Source organism: Schistocerca piceifrons, chromosome 11 (assembly GCF_021461385.2).
Source record: "Schistocerca piceifrons isolate TAMUIC-IGC-003096 chromosome 11, iqSchPice1.1, whole genome shotgun sequence".
Classification (NCBI taxonomy): Eukaryota; Metazoa; Arthropoda; class Insecta; order Orthoptera; family Acrididae; genus Schistocerca; species Schistocerca piceifrons.
The window spans coordinates 102,647,583-102,670,426 of NC_060148.1; the positions used below are offsets into that span (position 1 = coordinate 102,647,583).

Below are 22,844 nucleotides of genomic sequence, written 5' to 3' on the forward strand. Positions count from 1 at the left end.
CCTATTCCACAAGGGAAAAACGGACCGCCCAATTTATAAACAACCACCTTCCCGCGGGTGGGCAAACGGAGAAGAATGTTGGGACGACCCCAAAGCAAAACGGCTGGTGATCTCACCAAGAAAACATGTAGAATTTAGCAAGAGTAAATCAACAACATATCATCAATCACTTAACTTCTAATGAACTGCGATTTCTCGAGAAGACCCGGCGCAACACCCCCCCCCCCCCCCCCACCTTCTCCAAAATCGCTCTCCCGCACTGTCCGCTGCCAGCCGCTTCAACGAACGCAGGAAGGCGCGCCGATCTCCCGTCTCACGGCGTCGCAGCTCGCCCCGGCCAGACCGACGTCGTGGGTTGACTCCTGTTGCTCTCGTGTCGGCCGCGAAGCCACTACCCCTCGCTATACGGCGCGGCCCACTGGACTCACGTGGCGACCTCACACGCGCCGACGCTCAAGACGGACAAGTCATCTGGTGTCTCAGTGCGCGACCGACCAACCGATCGATCCAACCGCCAATGACCATTGCTTGAGCAAACTCGAGCAGACTGGCGGGCTAACGCGCAGACTCAGAAGCAGGAACTCAGCCCCGACCGGGCGACCACTCGCTGAGTTCTCTTACTGGCGGAGTCGAAAGACTCTCATTGTGCCGGCTTTAAAGGTTGATCCGAACGACAGACATACTAGCACTCCGAACGACAGACGGACTAGCAAGCTGGGCGAGAGACAGACTAGCAAGCTGGAGACGAGAGACTGACAAAGACTGACTCACTGGCGAGCTCATAGCACCCCTTAAATGCACGTGAACAGGCTACCTTTCCCCTTTCCCACCAGAGGGCGACACCAAAGCTGCGACTGCCACAGCGGCGCCACCGCCAGAAACGGAGGGCGACTGCTTTACACTACGCGCTGCGGGGCGCTCTTCAAAACAGCAATTTTTACCACGGCTCAGTGGCTAAAAGTGGCGAGATTCTCATCTCCTACACTTTTCTGTACCTCCGAAGTCTCTTTTCTGGACATTTCGGCTATTGACTCCTCGCCACCTGTTTCTTTTCTCCTCGTACCACTTTTGGAGCGACTACGCGTAACTATTTGCAATAACGCAAATGAAAATATAGTACAGAAAAATACAGTGTCTGAAATAGATTCACTTTAATAACATGTTAAATTTTTATGAAGTTCATTACACTGGCTAAACAATGGTATTCATCACAAGCAATCTAATAGAATGAAAATGATCTACACACACAATTCCCACCGCAAATACAACAACAATGGTATTCATCACAAACAACCTAATAGAATGAAAATTATCTTCACACACAATACCCACCGCAGAAACATCGTCACATGCACATTAATTACATTGGAAAGTCTCCCCAATCAAAAGGGTTGCAACTAAAAAACTCCCAGAGTAACAAATACACTTCACACAGAATATAGAACAGATAACAAAGAGGACACTGTTTCATAACGCAGGTGATAAAGCTGATGAAGCACAATGCAGAAATTATGTGAGATCTGTAGAAAATAAAATTTGTATATTAGTACAACCTAACAATCTCCAGTATCCACATAAGATCCCTAGGGTAACCGAAATCAGGTGGAAAAGGGTCTCGCCATTATGAAGGCTACCTGTTCTTCGCAAAACTCAGATTTAATGGTAAAGTCGGTATTCTGAATGAAACCTGTACCTGACTTTAAATACCAACAGCCACCGGGCAAACAGAGCGTATTTTCGTTTCGTTGAACACGCACCAGATACGAAAACATAGATTGTGACTGAAATTCATTTAGTACAGGTCAAATAGCCGAAAAAAGCACCACCTGTCAGACTGTTGTATAAGCTAAGGAATTAAATATCCTCGTACTGGATACACAAGACAGCGTATTACAATTTTATATTTTATTGTTCGGTATTAAGGGAACATAAGAAGTAAATGATTTTAGGGAGCCTGACTAGGAAGCAGAGTTGTGCTACGAGATATAACAGTTGTAAGTGAAGAAACACTGAAGATTTATGTTGGGAGAAAAACACACGAAAATATTGTAAGATCTACTCGATGCGCACGCTGACCATCCATACATTACATAGTTTAGAAGAATGCTTGCATATTCTACTTTTAGCTACACTGGGACAGAGAGCAACTAGTTTCGACAGTCAACCTCTGAGGACCAAGGCCCGTTCCAAGAAGTCAGTATAAATGCACTAATTAGATGGCACAATTATCAAATAGGAGCACCTCTACTCCCTACTTGTCAAAGAATTTTATTCTCCGTTTTGGCCTCTAATATGAGATACACTAACATGTGTGGTGAATGAAGTGGTTATAGCAGTACAAATTCCGGCCTCCAAAGGGAACTCACAATTTATTGAAAGTACTCCTTCCACAACAGCATTTATGCCTGGTACAGCAAGAGCAAAACTCACGAGCGTCTCTATATTTTTACATGAAGTACCTATACTTTTAAGTGTATGCAATATATCACACAATCTCTTATCTGTTTCCAAATTAACTTTTTCCCACTCCTCAAGCTTCTGGAATATAATGTTGTTCAGGCATCCTGTCTCATCTGAAATGTTGCACATCAGTCTACTGTCTTAAGAATTATCACACAATCTAAAATTTAAGCCCAAGAAACGGAATTTTTCAGTTTTGTCCAATGAAATGATTTCACAGGTTGAAATGGAGACGTCCACTTTCCTAAATAGAACACGAAAGTGTCGCAAAATAAATCGATAACCGTCAAGTAGCAGAGTCAAAATACCTTCCTTTTCCAAGTTAATTACAGTTGAAAAAATAACTGAAGTTTGAAGTTTACCGAATTTCCTGTTACTGATTTTTTTCCTTTAAGCAGCTCTAACTCTTCAGCTGACTGTGTAGCTGAAATCGTGGTTCTTTCCAACTTTTGGACTGAATTTGAAAACATTTTCAATTACCTTTGTGTGAAGTGAAGCCAAAGAAGTGTCTGTGGGTTCTCAAACAATTTTCAGCAATGTACGACACCTATTCTGACACAGAACATAAGATTTCAGAGGTTCATACATACCAATAACTCTTGTAACTCCTGGCAACAATGACAACCATCTAGTTTTAATACTACCTACAATTTGTTTGTATTCAGCATCAACGAAATCACGGAATGATTGCAGTTCCTCCACATGCTGAGTGTTAATGTATAAATACTGAAAAATTTAATTCACTGTTGATTCTAGGTCAATGGGAGGAACTTTTGCACAGTCTGTAGTGTACCACATGGACTGCCCAACGGAAAATGTTCATCTCAAGAACACGGTTCAGTTTGGAATAAACATTGTTTGTTCCTGCCCTCTTGTACCCATCATAGTTGGTTTTACAATTATATGCACAAAACGTGACAATCTTGCCAACTATATTTCTCTTTTTTTTAAAAAAAAAATATCCAGACTATATCTAGCTGATAATGCCGTCGTTTCTCCGCCAGTGTTCCGAAGAAAGATTACTTTGCACTGACCAACTTTCTGCACGAATGAAATATCCAACTAGAATCGGCACCAGCTTTCAGCTTATGTCATTTGATGCGTCTGTCATCACAGGCACGTACTTCAAATTCTGCCTGAACTTCACGCACTGCGTATGGCGATAAAAACTTCACAAAGATCGACTCGCATTTTGTCATAGAATATGTGAATTTGTTCTCAAATTCGTCTCTGATGAGAAGACCCGAGCAGGCCGTTGAACGGGAAGAACGGCCGTGTTTTGCGGTTTGGAACCCCAACAGCTCTTCTTCCGCAGCGATGCTGTTGTCTTCGTCTGGTTGTTTGTAGTTCACTCGCAAGCTACGCTGCTAGACGTTCCCGCCGGAACTGCCAACACGCGCTTCTTGTTCTTCATCTGATGCGTTTCTACCAGCACGGCCTCCATGTTTGTTCAGTGGAAAAAACTGAACGACGCAGCGCACATTCTGCCTTCCTTCAAGAAAGCGAACTCGTTTTTCATGGTTTTAGAGGAAGAAAACTTTCGTTTCCCCGTATTAATGGGCGCGAGTTAGCTTCACAAAGAGCAGACAACAGACAATGGAGCGCACTAAATCAGGTTTGACGAATCCAGTGTTGAAACTGCCGCGTGCTTCTCATTCTTCTCTGTAACAGTCCGAAGACATCGTGTCGGTTGCATCTACTGGGAATTTATGTCATCTACCAGTGAATAGCTAAATCGTAACTCGAAATAAAGTTGAACGTTGATAGCCCTGTAACGTTCTTTGACAACTTGTTACGTCCGTCCATCATTTCTGCAGTAGCAAGTGAACGACAAGAGTCGCGACGCAAACGCGTAAGTCACTTTCACCGAGCACGATGACGGAAAATCCTGTGATTACACCTCTCTTCATCCCGTGTCCAAAATACAGCTTCTTTATTCCATCTTTGAGTTCAAGATAAAGCAAGACTCGTGAAAATGCTAAGAATCATGCTTGTGATGCAAAATTGACGTAAAAACAAATAAAAGCACAAGATGAAACAAAAAATAATACGAAGAAACTGGGCATTTGAGGAATCGTTAAGCGTCAGGATTTCACCCGGAACAAGTCCCGCCCACCCACCTCCCGTTTGCCCGGTCTTTGTTCGGCTCCTGGGCATCGTTTCAGTTGACGCACGTGGTTTACCGCGTTCGGCTGCACTTGCAGTGAATGTTAAATTAATATCTTGCTAGGTCTTAAGTTTTTCCAGATAGTTAAAAGACACGTTACAAAAAACGTGCACAATTGGCCTCAGTTGTGCCAGGTACTGCCACAGCAAACATAGGAGAAAACAATTTAGCACTGAATTCCTTAAATACGAAAACTCAGTAGTCAGATGAATAGCCTATGAAGAAACAAACCCAAAGCTAAAACAGGATAAACCTCCCCTCAAAGAATAATTTGCTTGGAGAAAGAAGAACCGCAGTATACTTGACACTTGAGTTTCAGAACTCAGACAGTATATGTGAAACAAGCACCAATGTTCACTATACTTCCAAAGGGCATCAAAATTACGTTGTTCTTGCTAGATCGATCCAAGCTGTTTTTGCGTTTTATTCACTGAATAGTTTTGCTGAAAAGTTTTAGGGACGGAAGAAGAACTAGCACAGCATGAAGGACGTTTTACAGCCATGAAACACTGCAGCATTTATTTCCTCCATAACTGCTCTGTGACAAACATAAACATCATCATTATTATTTTTAAAAAATGGTTTCAATGACATTTACAAATTTAATAAATGTTTTGGCTAAAAACAGACAGGACAAAGAATAACGACAGATTAATTTCCTGAGACGTTTGTAACAGCAATAGGACACTAATCACACAGAAACAGTCACAATTCTTTATAACCTCGTTTATAAGGCGTAGGTATGGCATTGGAAGAATTTACCCATCACCCATGCAAATACTAACGAAATATGTCATATAAGCAAATATCTTACTGCATTCATTAGGCATTTCTACTTTATGGCATTCTTACATTCTTTAATTATCGTCAGCTCCTATGAGGGCCTACATAAACAAAACGACTTCGACTTATTTCTATATAACTTTGATTTTAGTTATTCGACTGCATCCGTGGCTTTAGTACCGACATAACAGATTCAAGATCATTGTTTTCGAGTTGTACGTTTCGAGTTGTACGTTTACTCTGCTGTTTCCCTCAAATAAACGTATTATAATAAGTGAATTAGTTAATGAAAATTTGTCCTTATTCTCTTTAAATAACATCACGTTATTTTTTGTTTTCTATTGCTGCCGATGCTTTCCATTCTCAATAAATATTTTTATTTCTTTAATAATGTACATTCATATTATATTACTATCCAGAAAAACTTAAATTTCTTATGATTACTGAATTTCATCACAGTCTAAGATGTGTTGAACTGTGACGATAACAACTTTGATGTAGCTTTCAGTTTGTGGATGTGGCGGCTGTTTAGGGGAGGGCCTTACACCATGGATAGGCGTAGAGGGGGGTGAATGGGCGGGACTGGTTCCGGGTCAAATCCTAGCGGTAAGGGCACGTGGGCATTTGGCATCCCGTTGGATACTCTGCTAGGCAACGGGACACACAACGGTAAAAGGGACAGCCTCGTTAAGAACGGGACGTCTCGTCGCCCTAGCCTGGCCCCCGGTGTTTGCGCGACTTAAAATGCACCCCGTCAAATGTTTACGTGCGACACATCTTCCGAAAGACGCAAACCGAATTTCGAAAACTGTTTTTTGCTGTCGTGTTCACATGTTAAGGTCTGAAGCGCATTTGCTGCCCAGTTAAATATGGCGCCTGGAAAAGAGCTGTTACAGTATCTGGTTTAGTCTGGACAATGGCAATTTCTGTTCAATGAGACGAGTTGTAAATAGTTAGTTCAACATTTATACTTACACGCTTCACTGTACACAAAGCCACTCCATCCATGTTACCGGAAAATATTTAAAAATAAGACGAAACCTGACAGCCCAAGAACATTTGAGGACCTGTTGCGTTTGCATGGGAGCGAGAACAGATTGTCGAATTGGAAAACCGGCAACTAGAAGCGGATTTCCAGAGCTGATTTTGTAGCCTTTACGCGCCTACCGAGTAACGGTATTGGGAAGTAGGTTTACAACCTCCGGTTTTTGGAGCCCCACGTAGCTGTACGGCGCGGTACGAGATAAACGAACTGTGGCGGGGAAGCAGGCAGGCAGGTCCGGCGGTGCCGACACCGACGTAGACGCCCCGCTGGCCCTGCTGCAGCCGTTGCATCGCCTGCCTGGCAACGCCGCCCCGTGACGTCATCGCTGGGTGGGGGCAGCCGCGCGCCGCGGCTGTCTGTCTGTGCGGCCCAGTTGTGAGGGAGCGGCCGAGGCGACAGGGAGCGTGCGACGCAGTCCAGCCTACCCATATCTCGTGTACCTGTGTCTCCGTGGGAATACCGCAGAAAGGTGAGGCAGGCATCTGGCGTCTACGGGAAATTCTGGAAGCTGTGCATCTTCTGCATGCTTTTGTGTGATTTGTCGAGTGACTCACAACAGAGCAACGTCAAGGTTGCTCCTGTCTAGTGTGTTAAATTACCGCTTTGAGTGTTCAGTAATTTATTGCTCGCTACTTTATCGCCTTGCTCCAGTCTTTTAATCGGTGAAAACTTGAGCGAGTGTAACGTGGAACGAATGGAAAATAACACCACATTCAGTCGATTAGTGTTTCCCCAGGATTCTCGTACCACTGGTATTTAAAATGAAAACCTCGCGTTCTTGATTATGTTCGTAGGACCCAAGTTTGTGAAAACCATCAAATTCAGCTCTTGGGACTAGGTGAGTTTTAGGGCGACACGGCGTCTTCCGACACTGGTTCCAGCAGGCGTGGTTGCCTGTAACACTGGACCGCCAGCCCGCAAGCCGAGGGCGATTGCAGGTTGCCTATGTAGCGGTTTGCAGGGCTAAGAAAAATTTATTTTTCAATATATCTCTTAATTTGGCCGAATTTGAACATCTAAAATGCTCTCGTAATGTACTCATTCAGAGGTATAATCTGACAGTAGGGTTTTACACACTAAAAAATGTATCAGTTGCGTGTCTCGACGTAGCATAACTCACAGTGCTGTAATACGCGGACGTTATGCAGTCAGAGAGCAGTTAGGGCTTGCAATAAACTCCAGACGTCACTTCAAACACTTGAGATACTTTTTTGCTAATTCCTCACCCACCCCTCCACACACACACACACACACACACACACACACACACACACACACACACATATGACGTAGCAGTCAACTTCGCCATCAGACGTGACGTTTTCATTTATTAATTTACAAGAACAAAAAAATGGTTCAAATGGCTCTGAGCACTATGGGACTTAACTTCTGAGGTCATCAGACCCCTAGAGCTTATAACTACTTAAACCTAACTAACCTAAGGACATCACTCACATCCATGCCCGAGGCAGGATTCGAACCTGCGACCGTAGTGGTCTCGCGGTTCCAGACTGTAGCGCCTAGAACCGCTCTGCCACTCCGGCCGGCTTAATAGAACAGACTATTCGCAACGGTGCCCGCACACCTAATAGAAAGTATCTGCAAAATTATATCGCCATACGAGACACACGTCAGGATATATGACGTTTCAAACATTTAGGCGCGCGAAAAACTGGCTTTTTCTTAAAAAGGAGAGCAAATTAGCCAGGCTGTATTCACCCAGTATTTCAGAATTAGGACACTCGGCGACTTCGAACGCACGTTAAGAATAATTTCAAACCCCCCCTTAACTTCTCGCTTACAAGCTTAACGTCAGATATTACACTCTCACCCGCAAAGTAATCACACGTTAACTCACCCGCAATGTAATCGGACGTCGCAAGTGGTTTTGTGCAAGGGCGTTGCTAATCAGAAGTCGTGGCGCCATGCCGACATGCTTCTGGCGATGAAACACAGCACTCGCATTCATTTCAGCAGTTTCACAGTTTTCTGGAACTGAGGTTGTGATGCACGGGCCATCTGTTGCTTTCCCCAGTACCTTCGTTAGCGTGAGGCGATGATATGGTTAGTAGTTGGCGAATTGTTGAGAATTTACCGTAGTGCTTGTGGTTCATGAAATAAACCTTTCGTATTGTTGTTCATCGTTCTCTGACGTCACGTTACCTCTTTTCACGAAATTTCAGTCACCAGTTTTGTCCTGCCAATACCAGAATATTTCGCTGCATAGAGTGAAATGACCATCGCAATAAAACAAGAGAATTAAAGTTGTCGTGGAACGTCTTGAAGTGTGCATTTTTCTCGCGCGCTCTTGGGAAAGTATAACGGGAAATAATTAGTCGCAGGGTACTTCGATGAACCTGCTGCCAGTCTCTTAAGAGTGAATCGCGCCGTAATCATGTACACGGTGAAAATGTTGTGTGGCATAAATTATATGAATGATTCATCTGGAAAACTTTGTTGCATATTGCATGGTGAAATGTAAGTGAGTTCTTGATGTGAAATTGGACGAGAAGCGTATCTATATTTTAGGGGTATCTTCCATGTACATCAGCTTCGGAAGTACGCGGTCTTATCTGTCGTACTTTATCTGTCGTCTCAGAATTAATTGGGGTGAAAATCTGTCTACTTGATATGAGAATAAGGAGCTGATTTTTTATCTTTTTATTAATCAAATTTTTATTTGATGTTTATTATCTTTATAGCAGTTTATCGTCGGCTGAGAACGAGTGGCAGCAAAGCTAAATACTCGGACCAACAATGATAGTGAATAAAAATGAAAAATGCAAAAATAATTCCCAGGCCCGTCCTGTGTGGCCGCGGTCCAGCAGATACCGCCACGTTCTGACACACCACGGCGGGGCGCGGGTTTCTGAGCAGGAAAGCAACTGCTGGGAGAGAACCCACGACCCCTTACGTCAGTCCAGTAGTCAGGACTCAGTAGAGGACACGGCAGTCAAATACTGTCTCAACACGAGCAGAGGTCACTGGGAAGGTCTTGAAAAAAGTGTAGTAATTGGAGTGGTAGGGTCTTTTCTCGCATTATGCGATGCAATACCCACTCTTTACATGACGAATAGTACAGTGTTTCCAGCTGATGCAAAAGTTTATGAACGTGGCTTTTCTGGAACGAAATTTGTCAGGCAGGACTATACAAAACTACTATGACGTCAACACTTTTGTGCGGAGATCCACGTTGGCCTTACTGTGGTTACACTGAAGCGGCGGAAATTAAACTTGGTATTTGACCATAAAGTAACTGCAGCTTACGGGGATGACGTTTTGGTATTCCGTTATTTTGCGCCGTTGTATTGTAAGAAATTGCGTAGGTATATCGAGTGTTCGGTGGCCTTTTTTGCTTTGGACGTAAGTTTCAATACAAAGTGAGCAAATGTGGCACCAAAGCGCCGATAGTATGAAACCGGATACGGCGACTGCTCAGTGTGTTCTGCCTCAGCCAGTCACAGCACAGATGACACCCTCTTATTACTAACTGTTAAATATTACTACCGCTTACTGCAAAAACTGCTGCTGCAAAATAAACATTTCGACCGTCGTACTTTGCGCAGTACATAGGAGCAGACAGAAAATTTTAAGCTCTTGCATGGACACCAGGGCAGCAGGCAGGCAACTGAAACGCTATAAGATGAATGGCCAGATCATGCGAATTAATTACGTTATGTACTTGTGACCTATGAGCTTCTCGGTTAAGACTGAAATCAAAATAACTACTGAAAATACAGGCGATGACGTAGGGAGAAGCGAGCGACGGAGTTGTTTATTCGTTAGGCAGCGTTCTGTCGCAGTAAGCGTTGCGTGTGCTCGCTTCTCGGAAAGGGGAATGAAACGCTGCACGAAGCGCCAAGGTCTTGCGGCTTGCGCTTGCGGCTTTCGTGGCTGGCGGCGGAGGGGGGGGGGGGTCACGTGACCTGTGAGCCGCTGCCCCGGCCCGCCGGCTGTGGGACAGCGAGGCGGCGCTCAGTCGCTTTCTACGGCAGGGCGGGCGGGTGTGCGTGTGGGCGCAGCAGCAGGTGGGGACGACGCGCAGTCGCCCCGTGCTGTCTGAAGAGTGCAAGATTTGTTTGCAAAAAATGTTGCAACTATTGCCGGTACTAATAGTTGAATTCAGTATAGAGAGCGGCGAAGTACAGACAGCTGTTATAATTGACAGTATGTACTCAGTTTAATCTCAAAACAAATTTTCTCGTTGTAGTGATCTGAAAAGGCAGGAACATGCATTTCACATCTCATTTAGGTGCAATAAACTCAGCTTGCTACTAACTGACAGAATAGAAATGAAAGAAAATTACTTGTTCCCTCAGACACGGCCTCTCGCGAAACAAATTTTATTGCACGCAACTTCCTGGCAGATTAAAACTGTGTGCCGGTCCGAGAGTCCAGAACTCGGGTCATTTGCCTTTCGCGGGCAAGTGCTCTGCTGCGGAAGTAGAGCTATGAGGAGGTGTTTTGAGTTGTGCTTCGGTAGCTCAGGTAAGCCGGCACGGTAGCTCAGCGTGTTCGGTCAGACACCTGTTTGGCCTCTGCAATAAAAAAACTGAGTCCAAGGATCAACAAACGAACCTGACCGAATGTCATGTGACGTAGTGACGTACACAACGATCAACAACGAACAAAATGCAAAAAAAAAAGGTGGTAGAGCACTTGCTCGCGAAAGGCAAAGGTCGGGAGTTCGAGTCTCGGTCGGGCACCCAATTTTAATCTTCCGAGAAGTTCAATATCAGTGCACACTCCGCGGCAGAGCGAAAATTTCACTCTGGAAATTTTATTCCATGTTTAGAAGTGAAACTGTGACTGAAAGTACTCTGGTGAAGTAAGTAGGATACTTTGGACTCCGTGTTGACTAAATAAAATTCGTTTATATCGACAAGCCTACATAAAACTAGAAATGGCCCACGTCGTCTGTACAAGCCTCTTACAAATAGTTACGTAGGTGAACCTATGTCGTTAAATAAGGCTCCTCAAACGACTTCTGGAGGCAACTAAAGTTTTATTCTCAGTATTTCGCGCTGTTATCGCGCGAATTTAAAAGTTATATCGTAAACTGCTCGCTAAGAGGTACAAACTTGTGTTTAAAGCCCTCTTACAGCGAGACAAGTATTACGCTGAACGAGACAGATACGGAGACTGCCATCGCATCTCGTGGAGCCCAAATAACCCTAAGATACGTTCATCCATTGTCTGGAATGACAGCACTTGGCAACTTGCAACAAAGTTTCAACATTGTCTCAAACCTTCTCAAAAGTTTCTCTCCCTTCCATGCATAACGTCAAATATTCGAGACAGTGGCGCATTCGTAAAGTAATCGATTACACGTGTAGTATAAGAGCGAGTTGTAGTCTTGACAGAATCGGGCGTGGGGTGGGGTTTATACTGGTTGTGACTTGTGAGACCTCTGCACTGTACCTCATGCCGCTGTAGGACTTTCAGCAAACTTGCAAGTCTAACACCTAAGTCTGTATGTACGTGCCGGCAAGCCGCGTGGCAGTGTGTGGCAGACGGTACCACTGACTGCTCCCATCCGCCTTGGCTGTGCCGCTCGCGAGTGGTACGTGGCTGGCGTCATCGTCGGTAAGCCCGTCTCTAGGCTGCAGTTTCTCGAATTTTCTCATTTCGCTGCAGGCCTGAAAGCGTCGAGGAGACACGCTTGCACTGCGGCACTGCGGTTTGTCGGCAGGAAGCGGGCGTCCGCGCGGTGGGTGCAGATAAGTGCGTGTCGCCAGTTCAGGGTCAGCAGCGGCGGGAGGTGACGTCACGCGGCCACGCTGGTGATGGTCGGCGGGGGTGGGCGGGAAGCCAACGAGGCGCAGAGTAGAATGGCCTCGGTGCACGAAATACCTCCACCACACACCGTAAAGTGCAGGTGGTAACTCATTCCTGCTACATTATGCATCGCAATATTAGTTTTTAGTACTTCATGTTTAGATTTGATTGCTACGCGTAAGGGGCGATGTAACGAATTAACAATTATGCAGATGAGAGTATACCGGTACATTCGTAACAGGAATCACTGGGACCACTTAAAATTTACGGTTTACGGGTGGAACAACAGTTTCCTTCAGATCGTATAAATAATATAATTGTTTACATATTGGCGTACTTTGACAACACAAATTGTACGGTTTTGTGGTGACTGTGGTTCGTCGATTGGCGGTCAGCGTCCTCTTTCCTGCTCCACGCTTCCGCAGAGCGTTCCTGCCGCCACTGAGTCCACGGCACTCCCACCAGAGAGAGCCCCGCTGGTGCCAGCCCACCCGTTGCTGAGGAAGGGCCGTCTTCAGGCCTAGGCGCGGACTGAGGCGCGACACGACGCTACAGCGCGACGCGCACGAATCACGCGTGGCGCGCGTGTCCAACGCATGTCGAGACGCGTGCACGTGTTTTGCACGCGCCGGCTGACGGCGCTCCACGCTGACAGAAACGAAGCCCGCGCACACTGTACTCTTTCTCAAACGATTTTACAGAAACTACTCAGTAAAAATATTTCATTTTTTACTTGCTTGTAGCGTTATATGGCAGCTTCGTGGCCAAGTGCCCATCATCTCGCTAATGGTCATACTTATTGCGATGTACACATTATAGTAAGACGCGACGCAAAATTCGAAAAGCCTGCAATGAAAAATAAGGGTCGCTATGATTTTGCGTTTGGTTACACCGTATGTTGTTGCGTTTGAAATTTAGCCAACATGTTGAATTTTTGTTTAGACTTGGGAGGAGGTCTCTATCTGCCTCCGATCTCGAGAAAACTGATCCTACGTAGCGCACTCACTTCCGATCTCACGCCCGCGAGAATGAAATACTTGCAACATCTCTCGTATCTCCTAAACCGCTCGAGACATCGAAACGAAAGATTGGCGAATGATAGCACACAAGGAGAGTATTTTGCTAATTCGTAAACACAGGGAACTTTATCTTTGGCGATATATCAGTACTTCTACTTCCCTTCTTATTTTTTTGACTCCATTGGTAGTAATTTCTTGAGTTATCGACAGCTAGCGAAACAAGATTTTCCTAGTTGTTGTTGTTGTTGTTGTTGTGGTCTTCAGTCCTGAGACTGGTTTGATGCAGCTCTCCGTGCTACTCTACCCTGTGCAAGCTTAATCTCCCAGTACCTACTGCAGCCTACATCCTTCTGAATCTGCTTAGTGTATTCATCTCTTGGTCTCCCTCTACGATTTTTACCCTCCACGCTGCCCTCCAATAGTAAATTGGTGATCCCTCGATGTCTCAGAACATGTCCTACCAACCGATCCCTTCTTCTAGTCAAATTGTGCCACAAACTCCTCTTCTCCCCAATTCTATTCAATACCTCATTAGTTACGTGATCTACCCATCTAATCTTCAGCATTCTTCTGTAGCACCACATTTCGAAAGCTTCTATTCTCTTCTTGTCTAAACTATTTATCGTCCACGTTTCACTTCCATACATGGCTACACTCCATACAAATACTTGCAGAAACGACTTCCTGACATTTAAATCTATACTCGATGTTAACAAATTTCTCTTCAGAAACGCTTTCCTTGCCATTGCCAGTCTACATTTTATATCCTCTCTACTTCGACCATCATCAGTTATTTTGCTCCCCAAACAGCAAAACTCCTTTACTACTTTAAGTGTCTCATTTCCTAATCTAATTTCCTCAGCATCACCCGACTTAATTCGACTACATTCCATTATCCTCGTTTTGATTTTGTTGATGTTCGTCTTATATCCTCCTTTCAAGACACTGTCCATTCCGTTCAACTGCTCTTCCAAGTCCTTTGCTGTCTCTGACAGAATTACAATGTCATCGGCGAACCTCAAAGTTTTTATTTCTTCTCCATGGATTTTAATACCTACTCCGAACTTTTCTTTTGTTTCATTTATTGCTTGCTCAATATACAGACTGAATAACTTCGGGGATAGGCTACAACCCTCTCTCATTTTATTTTCCTAGTATGAAAATAAAAATGAAATTTCTTCTCTTATGTTACTACAAATCGACACTGAGGTTTTCGTAAGCTATTGACCTCTGTGATTGCCAGTTACTTGTTTTCTGAGTCACTCTGTTTCAGGATTCTGCCGCAGTAGCTGCTGTGAGATGAGTTTGCGCAAATTACACTGTGTTTTGACAAAGTACAATTAAAATTGTCAACAGAAGTGTGTCCGTTACTCATAAATGGTGACGCTTCTTCGAATGAGAAAAGGTTAACAACTCACGCAAAAATTAATTACCAATTATGTTGGAGTTTTGGTCGAATGCCCGTAACCCATTGGTGTCTAACACTGAGGGACTGGACTGGAAGCTTACCAAAGGAATTTATTCCTTCTCTTGTCTGAGCAGTATTAAAATAATGACGACCGTTCCTTCAGGCGGCATAATACGCACCTGCCGGATGCTGGTTACTCACTACGGCTGGCCAAACTGTGTGATAGCGAATGAAATACTTGTTACTGAGAAAAGGAAAGAATTGATCTGTCGCACAACACACTGGTCAGTGGATTGTCAGCAGCGGAGGATAATACGCGCGACAGGAATACAGAAGCTGGCCATGTGTGCCTTGTGAGCTGGAGTTACAAGAACATTGTCGTGAAAGTAGATCTCCCTTTGTCAGCAGTACATTTCAACAAATTAAATATATCTAAGCACCACACTCTTTTAGGATATTCCTACTTTCGTAATAATACCGACCATTTTTTCCATTTGTATAATTAGTTTATTAATGCGGAATAATGTGCATGCAACAATTGAAATGCTGTTTCTGATCTTGGCGAGCCAATTGAAACATTGTTATTTCTGACTGCTTTTCGAGTGTTTCTAGCTTGCAGTGGACATGTAATGTCCACAGGTACATACTATAATGTCTCTTATTACACCTATATCCAAGTAACGACAGTGAAAGCTACGTAATTCATATCTTCGACCTTTTATCAGAAGCAGAAAGAGGTCATACCTGTGGGAATAACGCCTTTTCGACTTCTTGCAGCAGATCGTAGAGATACGTCAGCACTACAGGCAGCAAGTAGATACCCTTATTTTAATTTCCTGCCTCGTTTCTAAATCACTTGATTTTATAATTATTCCTTAGGTCCTTATTCACTACCCTCAGGATGAATCGTCTATCCCTTCTTACGATCTGAAAACATGGCGGAGGCAGAAGATAATAATCCCAGTGGCTAAGGGCACACCAGTTACTGAACTGTCCATTGTTCTTGACAAAAGAAGAAACAAACCAAAAGAACTGTAGAGATATTTGCAACTGAAAACTATTATGTAGTAACGTAAATAGATGGAGCGCTTGAACGGCGAAAGACGAAACACTACCCAGTGTTAATAAAATTCAGTACACTATAAGGCTGTATTTTTCGGACGGGCAATACTCCCACTGCCCATACCCGCCATGCCGGGGTGAGCATACGTCAGGACTGCCTTCCTCCCCCCCCCCTCACCCCCTCCCGCGGTGCTCGCGTGACGCGCGTCGCCAGAAACTGTGCCGCAACCACAACGCCGCGCGACCCGGCGCAGGCGCGCGTCGCGTCCCAGTCGCGTCGCGTCGCAGTTTGCGCGGCCCCATTTGAACCTGAAGTTAGGAAAACGCGCGCTGCGCTGCGTCGCGCCTCACGCGCTATATGCGTCTCAATTTGCGCCTAGCCTGGAACCCTAAAAATGAAGTGAACTGACCGGGAGATGATCCCGTTTGGGGTTGCTCGGCCGGTAGGAGAAAGACCTGCTGTTTCACTCGAATTTGTCGGTTTGCGCGGCGGTGAAACCGACCGGCAATGATGGTGGCTGAACAAACACCGAGACCCGTAGAGAGGGAAAACACCGACTCGGCCGGGAATCGAACTGGGGACGCTAACCACGAGACCATGGACTGCGGAAACTGCTGCACAAATCGTGAATGCGAGTCTCTGTAGGACACGCTGTGTCACATGCTGTGTGTTAAAGCGGTAACGGACGGCAGAATTTATAAATATTGACAACGTGTAGCAGATATGAGATGAACCGCAATGTCGCATTTTGTGTCTGTGTGTGCGTGTGTGTGTGTGTGTGTGTGTGTGTGTGTGTGTGGGAGGAGGGGAGGGGAGGGGAGTGAAGATGATGTAAAAAAAAACAGTGCATCAAGTAACGCAGACAAGTAGGAACAGAACGCCCATTCTGCTGCCTTTACTTGTCTAATGTCGCACCCAACATGCGTATCTGGTTCGGGAGCTTTCCTGCATAATAACAAATAATAAAATGAGAAATAAAATCTATGTAGCCAACGTCGAATTTTCTACCCAAATTGTAAATTACTAAAAGTCCATGTCGAGGAAAATTCTTTTCGTGTCGTCTGTGACTGAAATAAATCCGACCCGATCCGTGAGCGGTACGTGATGCCTGACTCCTTCAGCCGGCTGCCCTGCCGCTCCCTCTGGGCTGACACGATGCACGCCGTCTGACACTACCGGAAAACCGTAACAGCAGTGCAGCGACATTTTAGAGATCGTTAATCCCTGAAAGTTCTCTTGAGAAATGTTTGAAAAACTTGTTCCCTGCTCCAGATGCCACACATAGTTCGGTTACGGTTCTTCACAGCGGTTGTATAGCTGTGTTAGGTCACCCGAAATATACGCAGAATGACTGAACATGTGTCGAGGTGCGGCTTGCGCTAAACTGTAACTACGGAAGTTACAACGGAGCTGGACTTCCGTTTAATTAGGATGTTTACATGAGGCGTGGGCCTAATTTTCCCAGTTACTTTGGGAACGCGTATGTTCCGAGGAATAATGAAAATACGAAAACTCCAGATACACTTGTAAGCGAATTGTTACTGTGCGACTGCTTTTACACAGTAACGAAAGATAAAAGTATGGAATAAATAAACGGCATCAGCCATAAGCTTAGACGAAAAATAACTCGAGAACGGTCGCCAGGTCAATTCGTGAGCAAAAATTACTGTACGATTATTAATTAATAATCTCTCTGCATAAAAGGGAATGTCCTGCCCGTCTGACCCATCATGTCCCAGCCCAAACGGAAACTGGAAATCTCCAGGAGGTGCGTGTAAGAAGATTGCGCAAAATTTCAACCCTAAGGGGGTGAAATTGGGATGAAGGATTTTTGAGAAATGTCTCTATTAAGGTAATTTTGGAGCTAGAACTACAAATACTAGTGTTTGCTTTCTCAGTCAGAAAATAAAAAAATACATGTTTGAGTGTTTCTGGAAATTCAGCCCCTAAGGGAGTGGAATAGGGGATGAAAATTTTTAAGAAAATATTTCGTTGGATTAAAAAGTTTCGAAGCTGCATTTATGAAAGTTGCTGTTTCACTTCTGGGTTAGGTATAAAGAAATATTTGTCACGGTATGGAACTTGCTATGGAAATGTCTGCAGAGCAACGCAAAAGGCGCGATAAAGAAAAACTCTGGACTCCAGCTACCGGCTACCGGAATCGCATTTTGGTCAAAACTACATTCGGAAGAGACCATGCTTACACGGCCTTAATTAGCGTGAAAACCTTTAACGGTGTTACAGTTTGTGCAAAACGTAAAAATCTGATTAAGTTAGAACAAAAAGGTTTCTGCCGGCCGTACAGACCACGCGATCGAAGCGGCAGTCCTTTCTGAACTGCAGTTACGAACCAATCAGGCGAGAACCGAACCAGGAGCTCAGACGTCGAAACACGATTAATACCACGAGAGAGAAAGTCGGCCGTCAGAAAACCAGGAGAACAGTTTGTGCCGAACATGCGTGTAAAAGTCGACGGTTTGCGAAACTGTTAGCGCATTGAACAACTTTGCGTTACCCACTGTGATAATAGGTGCTACCGATGTCATACATGAAAATGTTCAGAAGTACTCGTTTTCTGTTACAGTAAGTTATTTGTGGAAAGCTCGTAATGTGTCCTGTAGGAAGAATCAGTAATTTTACAGGATCGCACTCCCTTGCCTCTAGTGCAGTGTACTGCTGCGCCTATTTTAAATACGCTACCATAAGAATTCAAACATCTTAGCAGTAATCCAAGCGCTTTGCAATCGAAACTGAAGAGTTTTCTCGTGGGTGAGTCCTATTCTGCCGCGGGATTCGTTGAAAAAATTCAGCTGATTCGTGTGTTACGTTGTTCATTGCGTTTACATAATCTTGTGGCGTGCCTTTTTTGGGGTTCATAAACATTTTATTTTATCTGTTGGTCGGAAACCTTACACACATTCTCACAATAGGTCTGGACTGTAGAATGACTCACACTACAGAACAGTAGAAACGTAAGACCAAAATGATGAAAGTACTCAGAGTCCGTCAGTTGACTTCCTTGCAAACCTTCCAGCGTTTCAGATACATATGCAGCTTGTCTTGGTGTAACCACAATCCTAGATTGAAGCTTTAATTGTACAAGTGTAGAAAAAAAGGCAGCGTCGAACATAAACAAACACCTCAAATAGCATGACTTTGGCTCTATGAAGTAAGTCACACGAGCTGGAGTACAAAGTTATAAACTGATGTTGAAGAACGAGTGATCTGACACTGATCTAGAAAGAATTTTCTACGCGTATCATTTTTTTCTGTTACGCAAATTAGCCATGTGGAAAACAAGGAGTAAAATTGTACAGAACGAAAGGAACGTTCATTTAACGCTAAGTGTGTGTGTGTGTGGGGGGGGGGGGGGGGGGGGTCAGTGTAAACACCACCAGTTCTGCACATTTGTTTTTTTTTTCCTTTTTTTAGTCCAAAGTGAGTTTGTGAAAACGTGCCTTCACATTTTTGAGGAAATAAAATTACTATTTCCGCTGGATGGGCAACTAGTTTAAATGTTCAGTCATTTTCTATTACTTTCAAAAAATACATTTTCATTAAAACTTAATCTCCCTTTGTACTGGTTAAAGAAATCTACGCCAATTGGCATTTTTATACATAGTTCAGCGATTATAAGCAAGTCATGGAGTACACCATTTATTTTTAATCGCAACAGAACTTCCTGTTTAACAGGTTTTTAACTTTTCCTGTAGCTACAATTATCTGCAGCCCCGTTACTGGCATTGTTACAACTTCATTTCTATTTGGTAACGATCCTAACAAACTTTTACCCACAGCACGTAAATCACTGCCACTATCTGCCAAGCACTGCACTTCTTCGTTGCACACTTGCAGGCTGATTACTGGCTGACTCAACACCTTCCCTTCATTGCTGGTGTCAGAACCCTGCTCCAAAAAATCGTTCACAACCTCTCTTCTATCGAAATCTTCCCTGTTTCCAGAAATTACACAGATATTTGCAGAATTACCCACATCACTTATCTCCCCCATACTATTTATTCTGTTCACTAATGACAGCTCAAATTTTTTCCGGCGTTTCGCCATTCTCCGTGTTCTCCTTCCCCACCCCCACCCCCCCAATATCTCTCTCTCTCTCTCTCTCTTTTTCACGATTAGTTGGCTGACCGCCATTTTGGTCACCATTTTCCTGCCTCTCTCTTATAGCCTCACAAATGTCATTTATAGACAATAGTATTTCTTCTATACTGACATCACCAATCTCTTGTAATTCTGCAGCTTCTGTACTTATTCCTTCCCCAGAACATGACTAGACTTCAACTTGATTGCTAAGGACGTTCTCCGCTAATTCATCACCCGTTTCGTCTGCAATACAGTGCTTATTTTATGTCTGTCCAAAAAATCTCCTAGACCTCCGTTAAATGTACAGATGTGTATATAGCTCGTTTCGTCTGTTGTTACTACCTTCTTCTGCTCCTCACTCACAGTTCCAGCCTGTTTAGTTCTAACACGTACAAAGAGTTTTGCTAGCGGGTTCAAATTACTACTTCCCATCTTGTAAACGCTAGCCCTTTCACAGACGGCATTTAGTTTAACGGATTCTCGGATTCTGTACCATTTCTTAAGTTTACCACCATTTGCTGTCACCTTGGCGCATCATCATCCTCTCGCACCGGAGAATACGGCCGATAATTGTGCACCTGCTCCCCATTATTTCGCCTATCATTTGTTGGGTAGCGCCACCTCCCGCTGTTTCCGGGGTACACACCAATTCTGTTAACGTTTGCATTCTGCCGCGGTTCTGCATTATTTGGTGGTCTGATGTTACGATTTGCATGCTCCTCCTCATGGAACAACTTGTCAACTCTCTCCAAATAGCAATTAATTTATAAACGTCATCCCTAGGAGCTGCAATAATTTTGTTTCGCCAGTTCATGGGCAATTTACCTTCCAGGCCCATAACAATTTCTTCTGTCTCGGGTTAAGTATGAAAAGTTTGTCGTCCACTTTAACGCAAACTTTCTTAAGCTTTCCTTCCTGGGATTAAACGTTTCCCTAGCCCAGAAGCTATTTAGCAACTCCATTTGTTTTTGCTTGCCCCAATATTCTTTAAAAAACGCCTCTTTAAATTTATCTAGAGTATCGTACTGTTTAGTAGCGATAATCCCCCAAATTCTAGCCTCTTCCTAGAACTGAGAGGTAATGAACCCTATTTTTTGTCTGACCACTAACTAGGTAGAACTCCTTTGAAGCCTTTCCAAAATTCTTTTGGATGTACATTTTCTGTTGAATCAAAACGTGAAAACTGCCTGTTAGCGACATATGATATTTCAGATGCTGCTACAAAACTACACCCACTACTGTTAGTTCCATATCTGAGGTTAGTTTCAACTTGGCATAATCTACTGCTATGCTCACCCGACTTATTTTCAACCTCTTCTACCTGGTTAGTTAGCTGAAGAACATTTTCTTCTGTCACGCCCATTCAGTCGGACACACTTTTTACTTCAGTCATACATTTGGCATATTCAGAACTGATTTTACTGCCTAACAATTTGTGATCTTAACACACACACACTCTACTGCCGTTATTTTGACCTAGTTTCTGCACTCTTTCTTTTATCACATCTGCCCTTTCTTTGTTTCCAATAGCAACTTTTTTCAAGGCATCTGTTAATTCACTTTCTACAGTTCTAGTGGATTGTTGGCAGTTATTCTCAACTTCAGAAATTTTGCCATACACTTTACTTTCTAATGACTTCAGATCATTTTCCCACATATCTTTTAAAACCGCAGTCTGCTTTTCAAGTTTTCCATTGATGTTCTGATCAGTTGTTTCAGCCAAATTAGTATGTCCATCTTTCATAGAATCCATTAATGCTGCAATCATATCTTCTTTGTCCTATTTTCTGCTTTACTGTTCCCTGTTTATCATTTTCCTTCGGTACTATTCCAAATTTGGTATCCACATTTGATTCAGTAACATCTGGTATGATTTTTTTTTTAGTAATTTAATTGAAAGCTTTGTTGCTTTGTTAAAAATAAAATTGGTTCTTTTTGTCGTGACAGAATAAATTACTATTAATCACACCAGATTTGTCGGAGAACAGCAGCAACATGTGTAATTGATCCAGCTTTAAGAAATTCTATTACCTTTTAGCGGAAAATTCGTGCGGTGCTCTCCGACGTTAGAAAAGTCGTGGTGTTCCGTTCGGAGCAGGAGGCGGCTGTCTTTTCTCATTCGCGAGATCGAAAATTACTAAACAATGAACAGAAATTTTTTTTCGGAGGAAGATCGCGCGGAGAAAACAGACAGAAGTTACATGAAAGAAACCTAAGGGACCAACTAATTGGATTTGTACGAACATATAAACGGAACTGAAAGAACTTGGAATAAATACTATAGCGATGTCGTCACGACAGCCTCCTGTTCCGACAGAACACACGCTGGATCATAAGCTGCATAAATCTTTTAAACAGAAAAGATTATCACAAGTATAATTAATGAAAATAAGGTTGAGAGATTTTCTTTGAAATTAAATAAACTTCAAGGCTTCAAGTATTAATGTAAGTTTCCGTTTCATAATATAATACTTGAAGCCTTGAAGTTTATTTAATTTCAAAGAAAATCTCTCAACCTTGTTTTCATTAATTATACTTGTGATAATCTTTTCTTTTTAAAAGATTTATGCAGCTTATGATCCAGCGTGTGTTCTGTCGGAACAGGAGGCTGTCGTGACGACATCGCTATAGTATTTATTCCAAGTTCTTTCAGTTCCGTTTATATGTTCGTACAAATCCAATTAGTTGGTCCCTTAGGTTTCTTTCATGTAACTTCTGTTACACCCATTGTGGCGGTGGAGCGAATAAATTTACAATAAAATGATTATATTAGTATGGAGCACAATACGTTTGCGTCCGACTCGCAACACATTCACAGAAGAACTGCAGAAGTAAAAATTGGCAATTGTTATTTTGAAACATAGGTGCATCGTTTTTTTACTGATCGATAGCAGCGTATAACAGTTTATAGCCATCGTGATATTCTGCGCTTTTCAGGAGCGCGGCAAAGATATCTGGTTACAACATTCATTGGTATATGTTAAAAGTTCGCATATACTGACGCGAATACAGAAAAATAA

At 43.5% G+C, this 22,844-nt stretch overlaps 1 protein-coding gene across 1 annotated transcript in view; it reads left to right on the forward strand.

The window, feature by feature from the left end:
• The first annotated feature begins 6,833 nt into the window (after positions 1–6,833).
• The window catches only part of LOC124719752 (poly [ADP-ribose] polymerase tankyrase-1-like), a 166,760-nt gene continuing 150,749 nt past the window's right edge, over positions 6,834–22,844 (forward strand). The window contains exon 1 of the mRNA XM_047244952.1: positions 6,834–6,924. The gene's annotated coding sequence lies outside the window, so the exon portion shown is untranslated. The remainder of the gene's footprint in view (positions 6,925–22,844) is intronic.